Genomic DNA, 26,769 nt, shown 5'->3' with positions numbered 1-26,769 from the left:
CGTATGGCCTACTCCTGCTCCAAATTCTTATGTTCTTATGAGAAGGGGCTAATGCTTCATTTTACTCCTGCTGACCCTTAAATACTGCATTCAAGTGTTGTAAAATCAGAACATTTGTAATTGTTGGTCAGGCATCAATGTTCAAATTTGTGTCATTTTGAAGTTCTAACAAAATGCTTAAGAAGAGCCATTGTTGCCACTTATTTGACAGGCAGCTTACAGAGTCCATGTAACCACAGGTGATAGATTGGTTTGCATGTGTGTGGGAGGTGGGCAGAGTAATACATTTCAAGCATCATCTGTGATTGCCAGAAAATATTACCGGGCCTATGTAAACAGATGGTAAGCATCTATGTTTACAAACATTAAATGAAGACTTTCATCTTTAAAATTTCAAGTTCACGTGCAAATACATTTCCCTGCCAACTGCTTTGAGCAGTGTTGCTGTTTTGTAGAAAACTACCTTGTTCCATGGTGTTTTCCAGCCTCAGGTGAAGATCATTATTTTTTATTTGTGCCATGGCTTTTGAGAAAGATGATGTAATTATAGTTAACTTGTACATTGTGCCCATGCTATAAAACCTTTTGCAGAATCCTGATTCATAAAACAAACTACACAATAGCCGCAAGGTTCCATTATACAATGATAGAGCATTAAATGGTTGCAGTGAGATCACCCTTGCCAGAATTAATTCCATGAAGGAATACCAATGGCAGCCGCACAACAGAAGTAACCAAATGGTTTCCTCCATCACAGAACATCTCGTGTTGAAATAGTTAGCAGACGTTTCTGTCTGGTGGTAATCTTTTGTGTAAAAATATTAAATGCGTTTGAGGTCCCTTTTAGTATATAATGAAGCAAATTTGAATTGCACTTCTTAGCCTGAGCCCCATAATTTTGCCCGTATGGATATTTACAATACTGCTTTTCAGTGGTGTGGCTTTAAATTATATTTCATTAAGGTTCACTAAAATAGGCTAAACGTAACAGAGGAGCAAAAGGGCATTTTTTTAATTTTTTTTTTTAAGTGCAAACAATTCAGGCAGGAACACTAAAATCCAGCATCTTGTAGAAAGTGAATAAAGGGTCTTGATACATATAGACAATACAACTGGCCAGCATTTCCTTCGCAATACCGCAATTGTCTTTACTGAAAAAATATATTTTTGTTTTTAGTTGTCCCTTTTTAAAGTTTCATTCTAAACATTGTGCCAGTTTTGCAATACTTACCAAACAATGTTACCACCATTTACTGGTCAGTTATATTTTACGCAAAAGCAGCACTTCCATTGCCACAAAATGAGCCAAAGCTTCTAAGTTACTGGGAGTGATGGTAACGTCCAACTGCTTAATGTGTTTGTATGAAGTTTCTATCTCTGCTGTTCTAACAGAGGCATTAACCCCTTTTATTTTGAACTGGTTAATGCCTTAATAAAGCAGAGAGAAGAATTTTATTGCAAAAACGCTGAACATTTGTATGGTGGAACATCGCTCTCAGTAATTTCTAGACTCCTGTTTCACAATGCCATTAATATTTCATAACATTTTCAAAATCGGATGACTTCCTAGGGACGTAAAAACTATAGATTTCATTTTGATTGGAATCTAGAATAAACTTCTTTGCATGCTAAATATTTTAGTGTTTAGTCATTTTTTCAGTAAGGTTTTTTTTCGTTCTCGAAATGGATTGTGAACTTCACACAGTTTCAAAGTAAATAAAACTTTCAAAAGAAATAATTTTAATAAAGCTGCAATTATGGCATGGTAAAGTTATGTAATTTGTAATAAAATTAGAAAATGCTTTGATTGTTGGCCTGAATGCTGGGCAGTGGTGACATGAAGAAAACATCTATTTTTAGCTGAAGAAGTGATTAAACTTAAGTTGCTTGTAATTATGGATTATTTGCCAAAAACCTTGTGGTCTATTTTGGCAACAAAAATGAGTGACATTTTATGCTTAAGTGGTTCATCGTACACTATTGTGTTGTATTGTACTTTAGATCTCACTGATTGGCAGAATTTTAAATAAATGGACTGTCACTTTGTAACTAGGGAAAATGTCAATAGCTTTCTTTTGAGGCTGTAGATTTGGAGAAAGATTTGGCTGTCTGTTAAGTTTTATTATTGCTTTACAAAAGAATACAACTGCTTTTCAAAACTACAGAAATTAAAATGAATTCTGCCTGCTATCTCTCTTAACATATTCAGTCTTGCATAACATTTTAATTATCTGCCAAAAAGTTGTTGGTTTTGTTCATACAGCTTACATTCTTAATGGACTGCCGGTATCATCCTTGGTGACAGTTGCCATGAGTTTTGTGACACTTCAAACGTAGACCATGCATAAGGTCTGTTTGAATGATTCTTGATAGTTATTAAAGGAATATATTCTCTAATTGCGCAATGGCTCTAAATTTTTGATTATTTTTTAACATCAAAATGGATTCTTAAAATTTCCCAACGCCTTTTTGGTGCCACAAATTTTGCATAATTTTCCAGGTCTGTGGAGGCTGACAGTACTGAGGCATGAATACCTGATACAGAGTACCTATCCTGATGCTCACAATAATGCCTCCACTCTCCCACTATTCACTGCATCAAATGGATTATCTTTCAGTTACAGATGGATTTCTAGAGCCATTTCATAAATTGTTTATTAAATGAAAATGTGCCCTTTACAATGTTGCCAGCACTTGCAATTTCATTAGCTATTGATTTTGTACTATTGCTTTATTTTGTGTGAATATTTATCTCACAATAATGCAAAAAAAAAAGAATTCTCAGCAAAATCATACGTGTTGGCCTAGTTTCCTTAGTTGGCAAAATGTAGAGGTGATTGTCCTCCAAAATTGACTCATTTTAGAGGAAATCATGGTCTTGTGGTTCCTCAAGCTACTTTGGGAAGTGGTTGATGGCTGGGATACTCCACACTATATAGATGGCAGCATGAGGTGGTGGCAGCGCTGTCTGCTGTGATTTCTTGCTTTAGTGATGGTAGCTTCCTTAGATGTGGTAAAATGCAGGAAAAAGGGCAATCAGTGGGCCAGTCATGTGAGTAGTTGTTTCTTGAAAATCTGTGTGCTAAGTAATTATAATACAGAGAAGGAATGGAGACTCGTCTTTGTCTTATTGTGAATTATCAGGTTAAATGGTATTCTTTTCCCTCTCTCAGTTCATGTACTTTTTCTCTGAGTGCAGCTAAGTTTCGGACATCGTCGCTATAATCAAGAACATAGCTGTAATAATCTGACGGAGGATGAAAGCCCTGTGGAAATATTGCCCTTTTCATTAGCAATATTTTCTGTCCTACCAATGTGTAAGTTAGCTTTGTGAAATTTCAGTTAATGCAAAACCAAATACAAATGTGCTACAAATATCAAAGAACTTTCTTAATCTGAAATTAAGTTACATTTGAAGTCACTAAAATGAGATTGTGTGCAGGTCTGTTATTCATGAAATTGAGTGCTGCAACCACCATTCTCTGTATAACTAATCTCTGCCATCTTGTGGTCAAATGCATTATTTTCAATATGGATGTAGAATGAAACTCGTAGATGAGTTTTTTAAAGACCAAATAATATGGTATTTCTGGAGCAGTAAGCAGTAAGAGCCTGGAACCCAGGCATACCTATATTGTATCTTTCTGTAGACAACATTGTATTGCTATACTTGTAATGCCCTTGCAATGGGGAGAATATTGGAACTAGTGATTATGTGGTTGCTGGAAATCTCAATTGAAGGCTGAAGTTATGCTGCCAATTTTTTTTGCCATTGCAGAATGGTTTCAGATGTGCATCAATGAGAAAATGGCAGCATAACTCAAGGGTGGCATCATAGTCTGCTTCCCGAGTGCCCTAAATCCACCAAGTGTGAGGGGCCCCTTCCAGTGGGCCATCTCACACAGCTTGGGATTCACGTGCTGTTTTGTGTAACTCCATCCAGATGTGAAGCCACATTTAAAAAGTGCTCTGTCAATCCATTGGAACCCCAGAGAAATTTAGAAACCTTAGCACCAAGTTTTTATTAACGTGATGAGCAAACAGACATTGCTGCCCATGCCCTTGTGTTACAAAGTAACTGCTGGGGAATGGCACCTATCAAGATGAAGTAGTATGCTGTAACTGCAGCCAGGAAATGTAAATGCAGGAAGCATGCACCAGATTAGCCAGCATCTGAAGGAGAACCATAGGCTAAGGTACAAGATGGAACCCTTCTTCATAACACTTAAGTTAGCATTTAGAACTAGGAAAAATAGCTGCTGTTCCCTGCAGTACTGTCTTCCAACAAATCCCCTCCTATCAAGTCCTGCCCCCACACTACTACTTGGCTTCCTCATGGTGCTAAATCTCTTGAATAAAATTAACAAAATCTTTTCAAAATAAATTATGCTTTCCTGTTTACTATTGGATCATTTGTGAGATCTCATCACAGCGTCGAGCTATATAATAGGTGCAGTTTCTTGTGATATTGCTCCAATGTTTTTCACCTGAAAGCTCACTGCAGAAGATGTGAAAGCTAGTTTGTGTGCATGGTGTTCTGCTACGTATTCGAAGGTAGTAAACTGTGATGTTTGCACTGCAATACTTCATCCATTGCTGAGGTATTGGTTTTCTCTCTTGTAGTGGAAACCAGTTTTGAATTCAGCCATGCAGTTGTTGAACAATGCTGCTTTACTGGGCTTCCTCATTTGGACAGATGCAGATCTCTTGTTAAGATTATGCCTTTTATCGATGGAGCATTTATACTACATTGATTTAGGATTCTGAATTAATATTCCCTAGCCATTTATTTATGTATCTTTTTACAGATACATATATACACTTAATTTTAAAAACCCAAATCATCATCATGTTGTCCACATAGCTTTTGCTATACAACTTAAAATGTTAACCATAAAATTCAGAATGGACTTTTTTTTGTGAAATCACATTTATCGTCACTTTACTAATTGAGATTATATGCCAATTTGTGGCAGACACCATGGTAGTTTTTAAAGGGAAAAATAGAAGGTACAAAGCAGTGAATCAAAGAATTGTTTAACAGTTTTTATATTGATCTTTGGTTGCCTGTAGCCATGGTGTCTCATAGCCTGCAGCAAGGTGAAAGTAAAACTGTTGGAATTTGTTGGCTTGGCAACCAGGAAGACCTGATTTGACTGGGCCATAGTGCCCGCCACTGGTCTAATTCTGGCTACTAAAAGTACTGCACCGGCAGCAGTTCAATAAAGAAACCTTTTCAGAATAGCCCCCACTGAAGTAATGTTATGGCATGACATCACATGCGCTGCCGTCATGATTTAACTTATTTTATTGCCATAGACATTCTGTGTGTCGGGACATCATTTGTTGATGAAATCATGACCCTGCGTGCCACCGCACTTTGCTGTCAGTTCAGAGAAACCCTGCCAGCTTGTCTGCAGTGCAAATTCAGGATAGTGCCACTCTTAGACCCAGTCTGTAGTATAAAAGGGTTTTTTATGTAATAATGTTCAGATTGTTCATTTCTATAGCAGTCCTTTTCATCAGCTGCTTTTTAATTTACAAAAGCAAAACTCGTCTTGTGGACATAGATCAGAATTTGAACTCTGATTTGCTTTACCTGATTAACTCTAAGGTAAGTAACAGAGAAATTCTGTAAAGCGTCTTAGGCACCTTTTGACATGGATGTTTATAATTGGGTTTGGTGTCTAAATTATGAGGATCGGTTACATGGACTAGGCTTGTATTCCCTTGAGTATAGAAGATTAAGGGTGATCTAATTGAGGTGTTTAAGATGATTAAAGGATTTGATAGGGTAGAGAGAGAGAAACTATTTCCACTTGTGGGGGATTGCAGAACAAGGGGGCAGAACCTTCAAATTGGATCGAGACCATTCAGGGGTGACATCAGGACGCACGTGTTCACACAAAGGGTAGCAGAAATCTGGAACTCTCTCCCTAAGAAAGCTCTTGAGGCTGAGTCAATTGAAAATTTCAAAACGGAGATCAATAGATTTTTATTAGGCAAGGGTAATAAGGGATATGGAACCAAGGCGGGTAGATGGATTTAAGATACAGATCAGTCATGATCTAATTGAATGGCAGAACAGGCTCGACGTTCTGAATGGCATAATAAGATATATTATGCAAATGTTTAAAAGTAATTCGTATTGCAATAAAACAAAATGACCACATTTCAAGAAGCAGTGGCATGAGTGAATATTGGAATATCATTTCTATTTTTTTTTAAATTATGGATTAAGAAATATTCAATTCATTTTCATTTTTCTTTAATTTTTTTAAATAGATTTGTGAATGGATCTGCATATTTTACCACCTAAAAAGTTTGCAGTTCTTAAAGGGTTAGCAGCAGGAAAAAAACTCCCAAAACAGTTATGCAAATTCTGAAGTGCACGTGTCTACTCCCACTCATAGAAGACTGTCAAAATCTTTTACCTGACAGCAATACTTAAGTTGCTTTGAAATTTAATGAAATGTCAGAATTTTGCAGTATATGTATTCAAAAGCAATAATGAAAGGTGAAAAGTTGATAACGTGAGAATGGTTTCATTGTACCAGTCTTAAAACTTCAAAGTTACTTGACGCTTTGGCTTGACTTTTTCGCTACCATTTTATATAACATGAACAGCCAAAGGTTTATATATAGCAGTAGGACTAGTTAAACGGTTGAATAGATTGATGCATCAATAGGTAGATGGAATAAAATGTGATTTGGGAATTGGGGTAAATTCGAGATTTCCCATAGGCCCAATGCATGGTGAAATATACGTAAAGGTGGTAATGCCTTTTATCTGTGATTTGCTTGTTCCTACCCCAGTATATTTACTTTGTCTTTCTGAGTTCCTAGCAAACAATATGTTTGCAAGACTTGGTATTTTCCCGCTGCTGCTATTTAGCTATTGATGCGTTAAAGTTTAAATTCCATTTGTACAAAAAAGTAGCAAATATTTATTACAAGTTCTTAAAATGTTTGGATGGGCCAAAATTAAGAATTATTATAATTTGGTTTTGTTAAATGAATAGATTTGTCAGTGGGACCCACAGTGGGAGTGAAAACCTAGTTTTGACCCTGAACTGTCAGTTCTGCTTTTTTACCATTTTCTTTTATCTTTTTTGTTGAATTTTTGTCCTCCAACAGGATGAGGGATGTCAGTGCTGGGGAAAGTAACATTTTGTCAACATCAAATACTCCCAAGTCCAGTATAGCCAATTTCAAGTATAAATCTCCTTGGAATTTGCCTTAATAATGCGCCTTAACTTCATGGTTTAACTTGGAACCTTGATCACTCCATCTAAAGATTAAATGTATATTGCCATTTCCATACCACAAGTTGCTAATACTGTTTCTGGTGTTCTGATTTAGAAATTGTTCACCAATAAGGTAACAGCACTAAGAACATCCCTTTCTACACCTCCAGCCACGCACAATTAAAACACGACAAACCCAACAAATAAGGAATATAATCCCATGTTGGACTCAGATTCCCAGGCTTTGAGGGCCAGGTTGCCAGGAGGTGCATTTTGGACACCTTATTCTGTTCCCACCTGTATGAATATGTTCACTTCCTATTCCAAGTGACCTTGTGGCCCCTCTGAATGAGATTACCAGTTTTGTGCTCCTTCTAGGAGCGGTATTGAGACTGTTGAAGTGTATTCATTGTTGGAGTGTTGCAACTGCTAGAAAGTTTCCATAATCATTTTGTAAAAATGAATCTGTGCAGCAGAACCAAAGTTTGCTAAGAAATATATTGAGCTTGATATTGCCTCAGTTTCCATGATTGATTGAGGTGCACATGATAGTATGAAGGTTTTCTTTTTCTTTCTGATGTCTGACAGAAATTTTAAAGCTCATATTGACATTCAAGAAGCAGTGGGTACCTGGATTTGTCCATCAGCCATGCTCTGTCAGTAATAGGCCTGCAGCTCAGCACTGCTCACAGCAGCATAGCTTCCACAACACTATATTGAATGTCACACTCTCTTGGAACACTGGACTGTGATCATCCAGAAAGAACCATGCTCTACACATTTCCATAGATGATTCAGACTTTTTGCTCTGGAAACATCGATATCTGAAAGCTGTGGGAGCTGAGCATGTTGCCATTGATTTTCTTGCAGAGGCCCTCTAGTGAAGCTGTTGACACTGATACAGTGCTCACTCATTTGTCCTTATTGGTAAGAAATGAAATCTTGTAAAAACACAAGTTTTATTTTTCAAGGGATTTTTAATTACCTCTCAGTACAGCACTCCACGTGAAGCTGTTGCATTGTTTTGTTGTTTAAAGTAAAAGGAGTGTAAGCAGCTTGACATGATCTCAGGACTGAAAATCAACATCTTCTGCACATACATGGCATAAAAGGATGCCTTCCTATTAGAAACAGCTTGGTTTACTCTCCGTAACACAGATAGCTCAATAAAAATGCAATTTCTGCATTGACAACTTGTTTCCCTACTGCATGGAGCCCAAACCTATAACAGTCCTTTATCTAAGGTTAACATTTATGTACAAACACCTAACTATCATGTAGTAGCCATTTATTAATGGAAAGGACTCTGTTAAAATTCAACACTGCTCCCAAAAAAGAACAATTTTCTGGTACATTTTAGTTGTACAGTGGCAATTAAACCTATTTTAAATCAATGAAATCTGAAATTAAACATATGAATCTGTATATATTACACCAATCTCAAATATCCTAATTTTCATAAGAACCACAGCACTATTAAGCCATGAATAAAAAAAATTAAATTGAAATGTTCAGCAACAGAGCAAATCAAAAATCACAGCAAAATCAGAAATGTTTCCTGCGTCGCTAATTGGTTTTATCTCTAGTATTTAATGTTTTCTCTCTCCGATGTAGCTAGTTTCCAAATCGAGAAAAAGTTCTTAGAACAAAGTCCTCATGGCTCTAAAAAGCAGAAATCTGAAACATTTAGCAGTTTCCACATGACTATTGGCCTTATTCATATTATGTGAAGGTGTTACTACAGGAGGTAATTGCTGCAGACAAATTAAAGAGTGTTTGTGATTTCAAGAAGTTTCATGAGCAAACTTAATCTCCAGTGGTATCTGCCAGAAAGTGGATATGTTGGGCGAGAACAGGGCCGGACTTGGTTGTGATAAAACCCAGCAGTTGAATTGCTTGCTGACACTCTCCACTGAGATTCACGCATGAAGAAGCTCCATTTTAGCAAGATGTTTGAGGGCTGCCCATGCCCCTGAAACAGTATCCCCAACATAGGCTAGAAGATGCACACGCACCCCACTCCACCCCACACAGAACCAGAAGATGCTCTCACACCCCACCCCACACAGAACCAGAAGATGCTCACACACCCCACCCCACACAGAACCAGAAGATGCTCACACACCCCACCCCACACAGAACCAGAAGATGCTCACACACCCCACCCCACACAGAACCAGAAGATGCTCACACACCCCACCCCACACAGAACCAGAAGATGCTCACACACCCCACCCCACACAGAACCAGAAGATGCTCACACACCAAAACCCACCCCACACAGACCTAGAAGATGCTCACGCACTCCACCCCACACAGAACCAGAAGATGCTCACACACCCCACCCCACACAGACCCAGAAGATGCTCACACACCAAAACACACCCCACACAGACCCAGAAGATGCTCTCACACCAAAACCCACCCCACGCGGACCCAGAAGATGCTCACGCACCCCACCCCACACAGACCCAGGAGATGCTCACACACCCCACCCCACATAGACCTAGAAGATGCTCACGCACCCCACCCCACACAGACCCAGAAGATGCTCTCACACCCCACCCCACACAGACCTAGAAGATGCGCACACACCCCACCCCACGCAGACCCAGAAGATGCTCTCACACCCCACCCCACACAGACCTAGAAGATGCGCACACACCCCACCCCACGCAGACCCAGAAGATGCTCTCACACCAAAACCCACCCCACACAGACCCAGAAGATGCTCACGCACCCCAGCTCACGCACCCCACCCCACACACACCCAGAAGATGCTCACTCACCCCACCCCACACAGACCCAGAAGGTGCACACGCACCCCACCCCACACAGACCCAGAAGATGCACACACACCCCACCCCACCCGGTGGTGTTGTCCGTCATCTGACAGTGTCTTCAGGAACAGGTTCCACTGTACAGGTACTGAACTTGGCACATCAGTTTTATTGTTATATCTAATTCCAGACTTATGTTCTTAGCATTGTTGCAGTTGATTAGGTGCTGATCATAATCTCAGCTGGTTCTTCAAGATTGTTGGGCAAAAATTTACAGTACATACAATGACCATTTTGAAAATAAGTACGCATGCAAAAAAAAATGGGCAGCTGTTGCCAGTCCCTAGTGTGTTTATAATTTACAGGTTTCACAGTTTCCAATTCATGCAATATTAGACCATTTGAAACATAAGATATAGGAGCAGGAGTAAGCCATGTGGCCCCTCGAGCCTGCTCCACCATTCAATAAGGCTGATCATCTACATCAACTCCATTTTCCCGCCCTATCCCCAATTTGCTTGATTCCGAGTATTCAGGGGCCACTTTCTTAGGAGCTGTTTCAGACAAGCAACACTTTGTGGTGCTGAATTAGCTCACTGGCTACCATCCAAATTGTTTCAATAGAGCTTAACTTGTATATGGCTCATTTTCATTTGCTCAAATAAGAAGCCCAACAGTTAATGCATTTACAGTACTCATTGTGCAAGTGCAGTATGTTGGCTTATGCAGTTTCCTCCCCCCACCCCCATGTTAACTACCAATTTGGACTATACTGAAAAGAGCCGGTTAATGGTAAGCCCCATTGATATGTCTTGAATGGAGCCTAACCATTGTAGTGTATGTGCCTTTAAGACAGAACTACTTTTACAGCTCCTGTATACTGTAGTACCAGCAGTGACCACACCTGTATATAAGCCTTGCGCATGCCTCTGTACCCCCAGTCTTGAGACTACCCTCCTCCAGTAAATACCTGTTTATTGTAAAGTTACAGCATCCGTGTGGTTATTGAAAAACAGCATACTCTCAGAATCACAGATCTAACAGTGGCGACGAGTGTCGATTCGAATCTACCTGCAACTCTGCATTTCCCTTCGAGAATTCGCTCCGGGAGGGCGGTGTAACAAAACAAAAAAAAAGTCGAGGCCAGGAACACGGGCGTCGACCACAAGCTACCGCCCAGTCATCCGGCAGAGAGTGAACATCGCAGGGGAGGCTGTGGAGAGCCGGGCTTGGTTCCCCAGCCACGACGATCAGCAAGAGACTGACGACAGGTCCAGCGCAGACCCTTCCCGGACAGCGGCGGCGGGAGCCGACCGACGGCGGAGAGAAAGCCGAGCAGCGTCGACTGGGTAAGACAGAGGGTGAAGCGCACAGGGCGCAGCCGGGGGTTGAAAACCGAGCGGCGTCGAGGGGAAAAAAAGCCAAACAAACCGGAGAGAGAGAGGGTAAAGCAACAGCCGGGTTCAGGACCGCGCGCCGTCGAGAAAAAAAAAAAGAACGCGCAGAGCACAGCCAGGGCTCGAGCTGAACAGTGTCCGTGGGGAGAAGAAGGGAGAGCACGGGAGACGCCATTCAGCCGCGGAGAAGAAGGAAGAGCACGGGAGACGCCATTTTTAGAAGCCGCAGCGGAGAAGGGCGAGCGCGGGAAGGAAGGAAAGCGCGGGAGACGCCATTTTGTGCCAGCGGAGAAGAAGGGGAAGCGCGGGAGATGCCATTTTTGACAGTTAAATCACACCCAGGGATGCCGAAGAGTGGCAGTATCTCTACGTTCGACAATGAAGTCGAAGATTGGGCGACATATGTGGAACGTATTGAGGTGTACTGCAGGGCGAATGAAGTGCCAGATGCTAGTAAAGCACTGGTTTTGTTAAATTCCATGGGTGAAAAAACTTATGGGTTACTGCGAAATCTAATAACCCCAGAGAAGCCGGTAAACAAGAATTTCGAAAGCATAGTAGAAATCCTACAGGACCACTTAAACCCCACACCGCTGCTGATAGCAGAACGATTTAAGTTCCATAAAAGGAACCAACACAAAGACGAAAGCAGTGCTGAGTACCTAACGGAACTGCGCAAGCTATCGAAACACTGCCAGTTTGGAGCGGGACTAGCAGATACGTTAAGGGACAAGTTTGTGTGTGGGCTACAAAGTGAAGGAACCCAGAAACGGCTTCTATCAGAAAAGGATCTTACGCTGGACAAGGCTTTCAGTATGGCAGTATCACATGAAGCAGCCGCAAGGGGAGCTGCAGAGATACAACGGAGACCGCAAGAATATGGCACCAATGAAATGTCCTAAGGAACAGGGATATGCTACCGCTGCGGCAGAACAACACATGACCAGAAGGATTGTTGGTTCAAGGACCAAGTGTGCAGACAGTGTGGAAAAGCAGGACACATAGCAAGAGTCTGCAGGTCTGGGAAGAAAACCAACAGTAAGAAATCTCCACAGGAGAAGTACAAAAAGGTACACCAGGTGATGGACAGTGGTTCAGACGAACAGAAAAGTGACACAGACTCCGGAAGCAACGAGCTGGGTTGTCTGAAACTACATAAGGTAACCAAAATGGAGGATCACCAGACTATCTGGGTTACACTCAAGATAGACGGAGTCCAAGTGAAAATGGAATTGGACACAGGATCAGCCCTAACAGTCATAAACCAAAGCGGCTATTTTCACATATACCCTTGAAAGCTACAGAGATTGTCTTGAAGACGTATACGGGGCAAAAAGTCTACCCCAAAGGAAAAATAAGGGTGAAAGTGATATATAAAGGCCAGGAAATACCTAAAATGGATATATATGTATTGCCAGATGGAGGACCACCACTGCTAGGACGTGAATGGATCCGGAAGATACAATTAGATTGGCATTCCATACAGGCACTGAAGGTTGAGGCCAAAAAGGATGACGACGTCACACCTGGACGACTGTCAAAAATGCTAACTGACGCAAAAGAAGTGTTCCAGGAGGGACTAGGAACACTAAAAGGCATAACAGCAACGATTAAAATAGAGGAAACTGCAAGCCCAAAGTTTCTGAAGGCCAGACCAGTGCCTTATGCGATCAGACCAGCTGTCGAAGCAGAGCTGGAAGGGTTGGAATGTTCAGGAGTACTGTCCAAAGTGGACTGGAGCGAGTGGGCTACACCCATCATTCCTGTAATGAAGAGGTCGTTGAGTAATACGCCTGGGGAACCAAAGAAGGTCCGCATCTGTGGGGATTTTAAGGTGACAGTGAACCGAGTCCTTCACACAGTACAATATCCACTTCCACGAATTGAGGATATTTTCGCCTCGCTATCTGGAGGTAAACGCTTCACCAAAATTGATCTAGCCCAGGCGTACTTGCAAATGGAGGTAGAAGAAGCTTCGAAACAATACCTTACGATTAACACTCATAAAGGTCTCTATCAATACAACCGGCTGGTGTTCGGGCTATCTGGCAAAGGGCAATGGATCAACTCCTGCAAGGGATTCCAGGGACCCAGTGTTATTTGGACGCCATCTTGGTCACGGGCGAAAATGACTGATCACCTCGCCAACTTGGAGAAGGTGCTCACCAGATTAAAGGAGTATGGGCTACGAGCTAATCGCCACAAGTGCGAGTTTTTCCAGAAACAGATCTCGTATTGTGGCCACGTCATCGATGAAGAGGGGTTACTAACATAAGTCCCCTGAAAAGATTGAGGCAGTAGTCAAGGCTCCAGCACCGGAAAATGTGTCACAACCGAGGTCGTTCCTCGGGCTGGTAAACTACTACCACAAGTTCTTACCAAATTTGTCCACGGTATTACACCCACTGAACACCCTACTGCAAACGGGGGTACCATGGAAGTGGGATGACGAATGTAGACGAGCTTTCCAGAAATGTAAAGAATTGATCACATCAAAAGAGGTGTTGGCCCATTTCAACCCAGCGCTACCAATTCGTTTGGCATGTGATGCATCACCCTATGGTATTGGAGCGGTGCTGTCGCACAAATTCCCAGACGGGTTGGAGAGGCCAGTAGCCTTTGCGTCTCGGTCACTAACCTCAGCCGAGCGCAACGACGCCCAGATTGACAGGGAGGCCCTCAGCCTAGTATGGGGAGTAAAAAAATTCAACCACTGTCTGCATGGGCAGAAGTTCACCTTGCTGACTGACCACCAACCACTTGTCTCCATCTTTATTCCTAAGCAGGGCGTTCCACTGATGACTGCACAACGGTTACAAAGATGGTCCCTGTTTCTAGGGGCGAATCAATATGAAATAGAATATAAAGGCACGAAACAGCATGGGAACGCTGATGGGCTATCGCGCCTGCCACTGCCTACTGTGGAGGAAGCACCAGCAGTGGACCCTATCGAGATATTTTATTCATCAATAATTGAACGATTGCCAGTAACGAACGCGGATATAGAGAAGGAGACCCGCAATGATCCGACGCTGTCTCGGGTATATGATTTGACGGTGAGGGGATGGCCAACACATGGCGACTCACTGTTGCCAGCATTCTCATCCAGAAGAGAACAGCTGTCAGTATGCCAGGGGACAGTGATGTGTGGATCCAGAGTGGTGATTCCACCCAAGTTAAGGGAGAGAGTGCTAAATGAGCTACATGAAGGTCATCTGGGGGGGGGAGTGAAAATGAAAAGCCTCGCTAGGGCTTATGTGTGGTGGCCGGGAATCGATCAACAAATCGAAGACCTAACTAAGCTGCTTAGGATGCCAGAAGATCCAAAATGCACCACCACATGCCCCTCTACACCCATGGGAGTGGCCCTCCTCTCCATGGCAACGGGTGCATATTGACTTCGCTGGTCCATTCATGGACTCAATGTTCTTAATAGCAGTGGATGCTCATTCGAAGTGGCCCGAGGTGATAAAAATGTCCTCAACCACTACAGAGAAAACGATTGCAGTCCTACGGACCATATTTGCCAGAAACGGTTTGCCAGAGCAGATTTGCTCTGATAATGGACCACAGTTTGTGTCCGAAGAGTTTCAAAAATTTATGAGAAGGAATGGGGTAAGGCATTTCACATCCGCCCCGTATCATCCAGCCACCAATGGATTGGCTGAGAGGTTCGTACAAACCTTTAAGAAGGCGATAAAGGCCATGTGCGATGATGAAATTCCACTGCAGCATAAGATGGACAATTTCTTATTAGCCTACCGAAACGCGACACATGCAGTTACCAACCAGACCCCGGCCATGATGTTCTTTAACCGAAGGTTGAGATCTCGTCTGGACTTGCTCAGACCAAATGTGCGAAGAAATGTTGAGGACAAACAATTCCAGCACATCAATGAGAAGCCGACAAGGAGCTTCAATGTAGGACAACCAGTCTTGGCCCGTGACTATCGAACAGAGAAATGGCAACCCGGAACGATATGCACAAGGCAGGGGCCATTAATGTACACAGTGGATGTCGGGGAGAACATTGTGAGACACCACGTCGATCAGATCTTCGCGTCACAGGAACACGTCAACCCCATGTCTCGAGTACCTGGGGATGAACCCGACATACCGTAGCACCTATCTCAGAACCAGTAGCAGTGGAACCCGATGAAAAGGGGTCAGAATCGCCTCTGCACCAAGAACAAGAACCTCAGGAAAGGTGCTATCCCGAAAGGGTCAGGAAGCCGCCCCAAAGACTGAATCTATAAATGGACTATTGTTGTTTAATGTACATGTTAAAGTGTTAATTGTTATTTGAATATTAGGGGTACTACTAATCTAAAAGGGGAGGAATTGTAGTGTATGTGCCTTTAAGACAGAACTACTTTTACAGCCCCTGTATACTGTAGTACTGGCAGTGACCACACCTGTATATAAGCCTTGCGCATGCCTCTGTACCCCCAGTCTTGAGACTACCCTCCTCCAGTAAATACCTGTTTATTGTTAAGTTACAGCATCCGTGTGGTTATTGAAAAACAGCATACTCTCAGAATCACGGATCTAACAGCATTCAACATTTTTTTTGACCTTCCATTGATTTAAACTGTCCAAAAATACACCTGGGCAATTTCACTTAACTAAAGCCGAGTGCCTTTGAATACTCGGTGTTGCATTTCATTTTGGCTTTGAAGCATAGGTGAGGTATTGCAGAACTGGGGCTGGCTACCCAGGTGTCATTTTAATAAAATACCAAAACTAGCAGGACCATTGCCATTTTGTCATGCAGAAAGCCAAATTACCCCAGTCAAACTACCCAGATTACCAGTGTTGCCTGTCTTTCTGCAATTTACTACAATGCAACAAGTGAATTCTGGAGAGATGAATGTTACTTTGTCGCAAGCAAATTGATTACGTAACAGGAAGTGAGTTTATTAGAAATTTAAATTAAAATGTTGCCTGATTTTTTTTGTAAGTAAAGGTGTGTTCCCAATCTGCATGAAAATATGTGCACTTCTTCATCAGTTGCTAAAAGCCCAAAAATAATTGCTTCCTTGCTCTTTCTTGAGCACAGAGTCAGCAGTGTGTGGGCGTGGTTGACCACTTAGGAAAAAGATTCTTGGTTTTTTTTGTGCTTTTGTGTTTGTGTGCTGCGGTCTATAATTGCTTGGGTTAGCTGTTTTGCTGTTTGTTTTCTTAACTATAGAACATTGCTCATGATAACAGATGGCTAGCCTTGGGCTAAATAAACTACAATAGAAAGGCATGGGAGAACAGAAAGTGATTGCATCTTAATTCTCAAGTCCTATTAAGGTTTGAGGTGAATGGAAGTTTTTTTTTGTACATTTGAACAAACTGACTGAATACATATTCTTTTGGCTGTTGAATTCTCACCTTTTGTAATTAATGAGCCAGCCCATAGTGCTTCTGTCTCCCAGGAAAGATGTGTGTACTGCCGGGCATGCAGTATCCGTGCAGCACACACTTTAATAGGTGCTCTTTTCTGGTTATCAGGGAATTGCCTGGAATCCTGTTGTGACATTGGATGCTTAAAAATAAATTTGATAGAAACAACCAGGAATGAGTACCTGTTTTGAAGTAAGTACTCATTAATGGTCCTGTTTGTTTTCTTAGTTATTTTGCAAATGAGTGGCTTTTAATTGCGCAAGAATTTATTGTTTGGGCTGGAGCAAAAGGGATTTCAAAATAATATTTTTTGGTGTTATTACCCAGATACATTGCATTTAGAAAAGAAAATAGGTGAAGAACCAGAAGTAGTAAAAGTTTGCTTGCGTGCAGAAGGTTGATCCAGGTTAAGAATTTTTAAAAATATATTTATTTTTGGTGTGTGATGGAGTAGTTAGAAAATGCACAGCTCTTAGGTAATTGTTAAATCCATGCTTATTTTTTTTTTAGAAGTATTATATGCAAGGTTGGTTTGAATGGAGCCCAGGGCATTAGAGCAGTGCCATAGAGTAGGAGGACCAGGGCTATATTCCCTCGATATGTAACCAATTTCAGCTGTTCTATTGCTGGAACAGATGAGGCACTTCCCTACCTCACACTGAAAGTGAACTGTTTTTGTATCTCCCAGCAACTGTTTGCAGAACAAAGTGCTAAACGTGAAGATCGATTGCCTTCCCACTCCATTGTATGGGGTATGGTGTCTTTAATAGAGCCATTTAAAATAAGGAGAAAATACAAAACAACTTGATCCTCTTCCCCACTCAAATGGAGTACAAAATATTTTGTACTTTGCTGCTCCTTGGTGTAGATGTGCCATCAAATGTTAACCTGTGCTTGCTGTGTTAGAACTGTAGGAAACTTGTGTATTTCTCTAGAGATCAAAATAAACATAATGTACTGTAAAATGAAAACATTGGCAATATATTTCAATGTTTGCATTTCACATTTTCTCATCTCCTCCCAAAAAAGGACAATTATTCTCCAATTGTCCATAGTGAAATGTTTCCTTTTATGTCCAATTTTTTTTTTATCAGAATGCCAATCATGTTAATATACTTAAGGCTGCAGGAAATCCTTACTGCCTATTTGCAGTTTCCTAATGAAGAATATCTTGGGTCACTAAGGTATAAAGCATTTTGAAACAGTCTATGGAATGAAAACAAAAAAAAATGTTATCTCAAATCACTGCAGAAGTACACTCTCAAAACTTCAAAAAAATGATTTATTCATTCACGAGATGTGGGTGTTGCGAGCAAATCCAGCATTTATTGCCCATGCCTTGAGAAGGTGGTGGTGAGCCACCTTCTTCAACTGCTGCAGTCCGTTTGGTGAAGGTACTCCCACGGTGCTGTTAGGTAGAGTGTTCCAGGATTTTGACCCAGCGACGATGAAGGCTCTGCGATATATTTCCAACTCGGGATGGTGTGTGACTTGGAGGTGGTGGTGTTCCCAACGCCTGCTGCCCTTGACCTTCTAGGTGGTGGAGGTTGAGGGTTTGGGAGGTGCTGCCGAAGAAGCCTATGGGAGTTGCTGCAGTGCATCTTGTAGGCTTAAACTATTCCAAATGACTATTTGTCTAGTTCAGTGGGATAGATTGCATTATATTCCTAAAAAGTTAGTGGAATGCTATCGATAAGGGAGAGTTAGTTAATTCAACTATACTTGTAGTTTAGAACTCTGGTATCCCACATGATTATTAGTATCAGTCTGTCCATTGTTAAACTGGAAGTCTACACTGCAAAACATACTGAAGTTATTTGCCCTTCTGCAAATAGTAGGAAGTGGGGTTTATTTACATTTTTCTTTCATCTATTAGACAAATTTTGCAGATGTACTTAGTAGTTCCAGTTTTTCTAATGAGTTTGTGCAAGATTTATGACTTTGAAGTCTGTAATTAATATTGAAGCTGGAAATCGGAACCTTATCTAATCGCCTTTGTTATGACTTCTGCTTACCAGAGGTGGTGCAGTCAATTTTTTAAAAATCCTATTTTATATATATTTTATATTCGTGTTTTGGAAGCCTGGAAAATGGTACAAGGTGCCTCTTAAGCCCTTCAGATGTACCACTTGAAGTGGTTTCTGAGGCTTTTTTTTCTCTGATTCTGCTATTTAAAAATGCAGTCATTAAAAAAAAATTCTGTCTGAAACAAAATGGATTATTAACACATGCAAGAGAAACATCCAGTGCTACTTGGAACAAAATGTACAGTGGAATACATGAAAGCTTGTCTTTTCCAGAAGGATCAAAGAGTGCTCATTACTAATAATTACCTTTGTATTTAAATGACTAGTTCAAATATGAAGCATAGACGGATTATTAATACAATTGATTTTTTTACTGTTCTAATGCAGTTTGACAACAAAGGCTTTTTATGTGGCATAAACATACTGCTAGAAAAAGGTTTCTGTGTTACTACTGAAAAATAATTATCAGAAACCTGTCATCTGGTCCCAAAATTAACATTTTGAACTGGTTGTCAAAGTTTCTCATTTTGTGTAGAAAAAATTGCAGAGGAACAGACATTTATGGAAAAATATATCAACCTACATAGCCCAGAAAGATTAATGAATGCTCTGCATTTACAAGTAGTATTACATCTAATGTTCCTTCGGATTCTCCTTGCCTCTTCTTCCCATTGCAGATCTGCAGGTGCAGTTGGTCTCCTCTCTTATATTTGATCCACATTGTTATTTTTCACTTTAGCCTGGACAGTGAGTGTCAGCTGCTATTTGACCGTAGGGTTGGGTCCTGAGCCTGATCCCATAGTCACCTGATGTTTCCGCATGCACTTCCAGCAAAAGTCACAGTTAGCCAAACACAGACAGCATGTTGCTCCAGCACACTGCATCGCCTAATAGAGGGGCACATGGTCATGTTTATGATTTCCACTGACAGAGAGAATGGGTTGGGTGCCCATTGGAGGTTAAGCACTTCCAGCAGGGAGTGAGGTTAAAAAGATATCAGGAACACAGTCAGCCTCGACCTTCTTCCCTCACCCCACCTGACATCAGTGAAACTGTGACCCATTTCACAGCAGTACAAGTGAAGGCTCAAGGCAAATTGCCTGTCCTTTTAGCCATGGCTGGTGCATGCAGAGATCCAAAGTGGTAGGTTGAAAAGAGGGAAGTCTCTGGTTATCATATGGGCATGTTGTTTTTAAAAGACATTTTACATTGAAAATTGTTGCCATTTGTTGGGAATTTATCATGGAAGCCAATAAAGGCGATGTTGAGTACAGCATCATGCAGCATTTCCTCCTCTTATCGGATAGGTACACGCCTGATAGAAAAAACAAAATGCTGTGAAGTGCTGTCCTTGACATTGAGCATCAGTTTTATTTTGGCTGCTAAGAAGATGGGATGCAAGATTTGCAGACATTTTGAGGTTAATCTCGATGACGTGGATACAGTTTGCTGGTGACGTAACTGTGAATGACTAGTGTGATTTAGGATAAGGGATTTAAAGTTTAAAAGTCACTGACTAGAAGTGATCATTAAATGGGGAGAAAGAGCAACCTTGTACATGAAGATCTGTCTGGGGAAGCTGTGTCTTCTCCAGTTTAAGGGACCATCTTACCAACTGCTGCCATTTCATTCACACCAGAATATTATGCAGTTTTCATATCCTGTATTTTCCCTCTGCATCATCGCCCTTTTTACAAGACAGTTCCCTTATGCTGTCACGTACAAAAGAGAAAAGAAAGCAACATGGCAGAATTCCTGAAACAGCAACATCGTAGAGAGAAAGTGTTTTTTCTTTACTAGGGCAGATGGAATCATCTTCCACTTGACAGATCCTTACACCCAGCGATTCTATCTGTTTTTCTTTTTGTCTCCAAAATTGTGGAACACTAAAGTGAACATGGTAGAATTTATAATTTCTGATCACCACAGGACTGAAGATGACTAATAGCGTGGATTATACAATTTCATAGAATTTCAAGTTTGCACTGATGCCCAGTTCAGTTTCAATCTGCTACTGTGATAAAATTATCATTACAAGACAGTGAAATATTGAGGAGCTGTAACTGTCAAATTAAAGTTTAAGCAGTTTATCACTGCTATTTTACCAGACACAATTAAGCATTTTTTGACTCCTTCTTGCTTTGAGATAACACTGCTTTAAGTTTGAACTTGGTTTGTTATTCATGATTCACTTAAAGTTGAAAAATGCATGGCCAACACTATCTTTCTCACTTGCTCACTCACTCTCACACTCTCTCTGTCACTCACATTCACACTGTACAAATGGTCCAGCAACAGGAAGTATCAGAGACACAATGTCTGTAGCCTCTTAATTGACTTATACATGAACTTAGCCAGTGTTTACTTTTAATTAGACTTTATAAGTGTAAAAGGACATATTTGTGTTTTTCATGATGGTGTTCTTGTCCTCATTTAGTGTGGACAGTGTAGTGTATGTACCTTTAAGAGCCCCTGTGTACTGTAATACCGGTAGTGGCCACTCGGGTATATAAGCCTGTATAGCGTCTTGTATCTTTTAGTTCACCTCCAGACTTTGTTCAGTAAACACCTGTTAAACCAACTCCTGCATTCCGTGTCTCCATTAACACACGGATGCAACAGTGGCGACGAATTGGAAACGGACTTACCTGCAATTCGGCAGCACCTCAAGGAGATCGATTCCTCAGACGAAGGTCGAAGAAAAAAAAACAAAACTGTGGTTTCACCAGCTAGCCGGGCTGGTGGCAGGTACTGCACTAATCCTTCCTGGGCGGCGGGCTGGGGCTCGATCGGGTGGCTCTGCAGCGGGGCCGAGTCGGAAGGCGGAGGCAAACAGAGACGGAGGGTGGAGCACTCGGGAGACGGCCGGCGCTGCAAAGCAGGTCGGCATTCGGACCAAGCAGAGGGAGGGAAAAGTCCCAGAGAGTCCGGCGGGAACAAGTCTCCAACTATTAAAAATATCTGTGTAAATAAAAACCGCGGAGAACAGCGTTGTCAGCAGCGGCGGGAAAGCGCGGGAGGCGCCATTTTTTCTCGGCAGGGAAGAAAGGAAAGCGCGGGAGGCGCCATTTTTGATTTTCAGGATGCCTAAGACTGGCGATATTACTGCTTTCGATAGTGATACAGAGGATTGGGCCACATATGTGGAAAGAGTGGAGGTATATTGCACAGCGAATGAAGTAGAGGATGATAAAAAGGCATCGGTACTTCTAAATCTGATGGGCGCAAGGACATACGGGCTGTTACGAAACTTAATCACTCCAGCCAAACCGATGGACAAGAATTTTAAGGAGATTGTTGATACCCTACAGGAGCACTTAAACCCAACACCGCTGCTGATAGCGGAACGATTCAAATTCTTCAGCAGGAATCAGCACAAGAATGAAAGTAACGCTGATTACCTCACCGAATTAAGAAAGCTGTCAAAGCACTGCCAATTCGGGGCAGGACTGGCAGATTCTCTACGAGACAAATTAGTCTGCGGTCTCCTAAGTGAAGGAACACAGAAAAGGCTACTTTCTGAGAAAGATTTGACACTGGGCAAGGCTTTCAGTGTGGCTGTATCATACGAAGCAGCAGCAAGAGGAGCTGCAGAGATACAGCAAAAGCCACAGGACTTCGGCACCCATGAAATGACACGGGGTTTCGAGAGATGTTATCGCTGCGGCAGATCCACCCATGACCAGAGAGACTGCCGGTTCAAGGACAAAGCATGCAGGCAATGCGGAAAGATGGGACACATTGCACGTGTATGCCGATCTGGAAACAAAAAATCCACTGACAGAAAAAAATCAATAAGGAAAAGTACAGAAAGGTACAAATGATGACGGACAGTAGCTCCGAAGACCAGAAGAGCGATAGCGACTCCGGAAACAAGAGACTAAGCTGTCTCAAATTACATAATGTAATTGCCAAAGAAGATTACCAGACCATTTGGGTTACCCTCACGATAGCGGGGTCCCCAGTTAAAATGGAGCTAGATACAGGATCAGCTCTGACCGTCATAAGTCGACGGGATTACGAGCGGCTATTTCCGCATATACCTTTGAAAGACACATCCATTATCTTGAAAATATATACGGGGCAGAAAGTGTACCCCAGAGGGAAAATAAAGGTGCCTGTTGTATACAACGGCAAGGAAATACAGAAGTTGTATTTATACGTTCTGCAAGATGCTGGTCCACCGTTGTTGGGACGTGAATGGATCAGGAAGATACGTTTAGACTGGCACTCCATTCAGGCACTGACGGTGACCAGTAAGAAAAAAAATGATGACATCATACCTGAACGATTAAAAGACATCTTGGCTAACGCCAAAGAAGTGTTTCAACAGGAACTAGGAACCTTGAAAGGCGTCACCGCCTCAATAAAAGTGGAAGATGCGGCAATTCCCAAGTTTTTTAAGGCAAGGCCGGTGCCATACGCAATTCGTCCAGCAGTCGAGGCAAAGCTGGAGAATTTGGAAAAAGCAGGCGTGTTATCCAAGGTAGATTGGAGCGAGTGGGTAACACCCATCGTCCCGGTCATGAAGAAAACGTTGAGTAATGATAAATCTGAAGAACAGAGAAAAATTCGCATCTGTGGGGACTTCAAGGTGACTGTAAACCCGGTCCTTCACACGATACAGTATCCTCTTCCAAGGATAGAAGATATTTTCGCCTCACTATCCAGAGGGAAACGTTTCACCAAAATTGACTTGGCACAGGCATATCTACAGATGGAGGTTGAGGAGGCCTCTAAAAAGTATCTCACGATAAACACACACAAAGGCCTGTACCAGTACAATTGACTGGTTTGCGGAGTAGCATCAGCTCCAGCTATCTGGCAAAGAGCTATGGAGCAAGTCCTGCAAGGGATTTCGGGGACTCAATGCTACCTAGACGACATCCTTGTAACAGGAGAAAACGACAACGAGCACCTTGCCAATTTGGAGCAGGTGCTCACTAGGCTGAGAGAACGGGGCCTACGAGCAAATCGCCCCAAGTGCGAATTTTTCCAGAAACAAATATATTGTGGCCATATAATTGACGAAGAAGGGTTGCATAAGTCACCTGAAAAAATTGAAGCGGTCATAAAAGCCCCAGCACCTGAAAATGTCTCACAATTAAGGTCGTTCCTGGGATTGATAAATTACTATCATAAATTTTTACCTAACTTGTCAACTGTTCTGCACCCTCTTAACGCACTGCTACAAACGGGAGTAATTTGGAAATGGAGTGAAGACTGTAAACGTGCCTTCCATAAATGCAAAGGCTTGATCACGTCCAAGGAAGTGTTGGCTCATTACAACCCATCACTGCCAATCAGACTGGCGTGCGATGCATCCCCTTACGGCATAGGAGCGGTATTATCGCACAGATTCCCTGATGGCTCGGAGCGGCCGATAGCTTTTGCGTCACGCTCATTGAACTCAGCTGAGCGTAACTATGCCCAGATCGACAGGGAAGCACTCAGCCTGGTGTGGGGAGTGAAGAAATTCAACCATTACCTACACGGACAAAAATTTACCTTGTTGACTGACCATCAACCCCTCGTCTCCATATTCAACCCTAAAAAGGGCGTTCCCATTATGACAGCGCAAAGGCTACAGAGGTGGTCCCTTTTCCTAGGGGCACACCAATATGACATAGAATACAAAGGATCAAAACAGCATGGGAATGCTGACGGTTTATCGCGCCTACCGTTGCCAACGGTAGAAGAGGCACCTACAGTGGACCCAGTGGAGATGTTCCACTCAACCATAGTGGAATGTCTACCAGTAACAAATTCTACCATTGAAAAGGAAACGAGAAATGACCCGACTCTCTCTCAAGTCTACGATTTAACGGTGAAGGGATGGCCAGCACATGGCGAACCACTGTTGCCAGCATTCTCGCAAAGAAGAGAACAGCTGTCCGTGTGCCGAGGAACCTTGATGTGTGGATCCAGAGTGGTGATTCCACCCAAACTCCAGGATAAAGTGCTAAAGGAGCTTCACGAGGGGCATCTGGGTGGAGTGAAAATGAAGAACCTAGCCAGAGTGTTTGTGTGGTGGCCAGGTATCAATGGAGACATCGAAGAAATGACCAAGAGCTGTCTAGGATGCCAGAAGGTCCAAAACGCCCCACCAGAAGCCCCTCTACATCCATGGGAGTGGCCCTCATCTCCCTGGCAAAGGGTACACATCGACTTTGCTGGTCCATTTATGGACTCAATGTTCTTAATCGCGGTTGATGCACACTCCAAGTGGCCGGAGGTAATAAAGATGTCCTCCACCACCACGGAAAAAACCATCACAGTATTAAGGACCATATTTGCCAGGAATGGGCTGCCTGAACAGATCTGTTCTGATAATGGACCGCAATTTGTGTCCGAAGAATTCAGGAAGTTCTTAAAAAACAATGGGGTTAAGCACTACACGTCCGCCCCATACCATCCCGCCACCAATGGATTAGCTGAAAGGTTTGTCCAGACCTTCAAGAAGGCCATAAAGGCCATGGGTAATGAAGACACAAATCTACAACATAAGGTAGATAACTTCTTGTTTGCATACAGGAATGCAACACATGTGGTTCCAAACCAAACTCCCGCCATGATGTTTTTCAATAGAAGACTAAGATGCCGGCTGGATTTGATCAAGCCAAACATCAGAAGGGACGTAGAGAACCGGCAATTTCAAGGCATGAATGAAAGGCCAACTAGAACCTTCCAGATAGGTCAACAAGTTTTGGCCCGGGACTACCGTACCGAAAAATGGCAGCCTGGAACTATTTGCACACGACTAGGACCGCTGATGTATACCGTGGACATTGATAAAAGCATAATAAGGCGCCATGCTGACCAGATCATAGTCATCCGAAAAGGGACAACCTACACCACAACTCCATACGCCTAATGATGAAGCAGAGATACCCATAGTATCTACCTCCGATCCGGTGATACTGGAACCAGATGAACCCGACACTGGTATTCAAGCCGAATCGACCTTGCCAGAAGAACCTACTACACCACCGAGGCGTTATCCGGACCGAGTCAGGAAGCCTCCAGAGAGACTGACTTATAATTGATTAACTGCAGCAAATGTGTAGATTATTGTTCTTGTAAACATGTTAATTAATGATTACTTAAAATGTTATGTACTAATTATCTAAAAGGGGAGGAATTGTAGTGTATGTACCTTTAAGAGCCCCTGTGTACTGTAATACCGGTAGTGACCACTCGGGTATATAAGCCTGTATAGAGTCTTGTATCATTTAGTTCACCTCCAGACTTTGTTCAGTAAACACCTGTTAAACCAACTCCTGCATTCCGTGTCTCCATTAACACACGGATACAACAGACAGTGCCATAGGAAAATTGTTATTATAAAAATTTAAGTTTTTAATCCATTTCACATACGATAACCCACTTCGAAGAGTTGTAAGTTTTTTTTTAAATCAGTCATTTCATGCTTTCTGACCTAGAGCAAAAAATGTACAAGGACCTGACTATCTGCAAACTTTCACCTGCAGCAGTTAACCACTACTTGGCCTTAAGATATTGCTATTTCAAGCAATTATACTTTGTGGCTTTGAAGGAGGGACCAGGTTAAACACAGTTGCAGTTTAGCCATAGAATGTTAATGCATGGTAGAACACGCCTATATCATTATAAAACTGTATATCATCCAGCTTACTATGAGCAATGCCACAGGAGATCTGCCAGTACATATAATATGTTAATTGAACACCAAGGTTTGGTTTGTTGGGTGGGCTGCATTGGAGTAATGGTGGTGTCCTGTTTTTCGGCAATGAGTACAAAATGTTATTAATTCCAGTTAATAACTTGTGATGTATTCTATATTTTAAGTGTATATAACAATATCGCATCAGTGATGATTGTGCCTTCTGATGCGCATAATTTATAATTTTTTTAAACACTTGTAAAATTCCCTACTCTTATCACTTGT

At 42.1% G+C, this 26,769-nt stretch overlaps 1 protein-coding gene across 4 annotated transcripts in view; it reads left to right on the top strand.

The window, feature by feature from the left end:
• dennd1b (DENN/MADD domain containing 1B) overlaps nt 1–26,769 on the top strand; it is a 307,950-nt gene that overhangs the window by 272,387 nt on the left and 8,794 nt on the right. The gene's annotated exons all lie outside the window — the stretch shown is intronic.

The sequence above is a fragment of the Somniosus microcephalus genome, chromosome 3, assembly GCF_052327205.1.
Source record: "Somniosus microcephalus isolate GS21.2 chromosome 3, FLI_Smic_1.0, whole genome shotgun sequence".
In the NCBI taxonomy this organism is placed as follows: domain Eukaryota; kingdom Metazoa; phylum Chordata; class Chondrichthyes; order Squaliformes; family Somniosidae; genus Somniosus; species Somniosus microcephalus.
The sequence above is the reverse complement of the archived record's forward strand: the minus strand, read 5'-3'. Positions and strand labels throughout refer to the sequence as shown.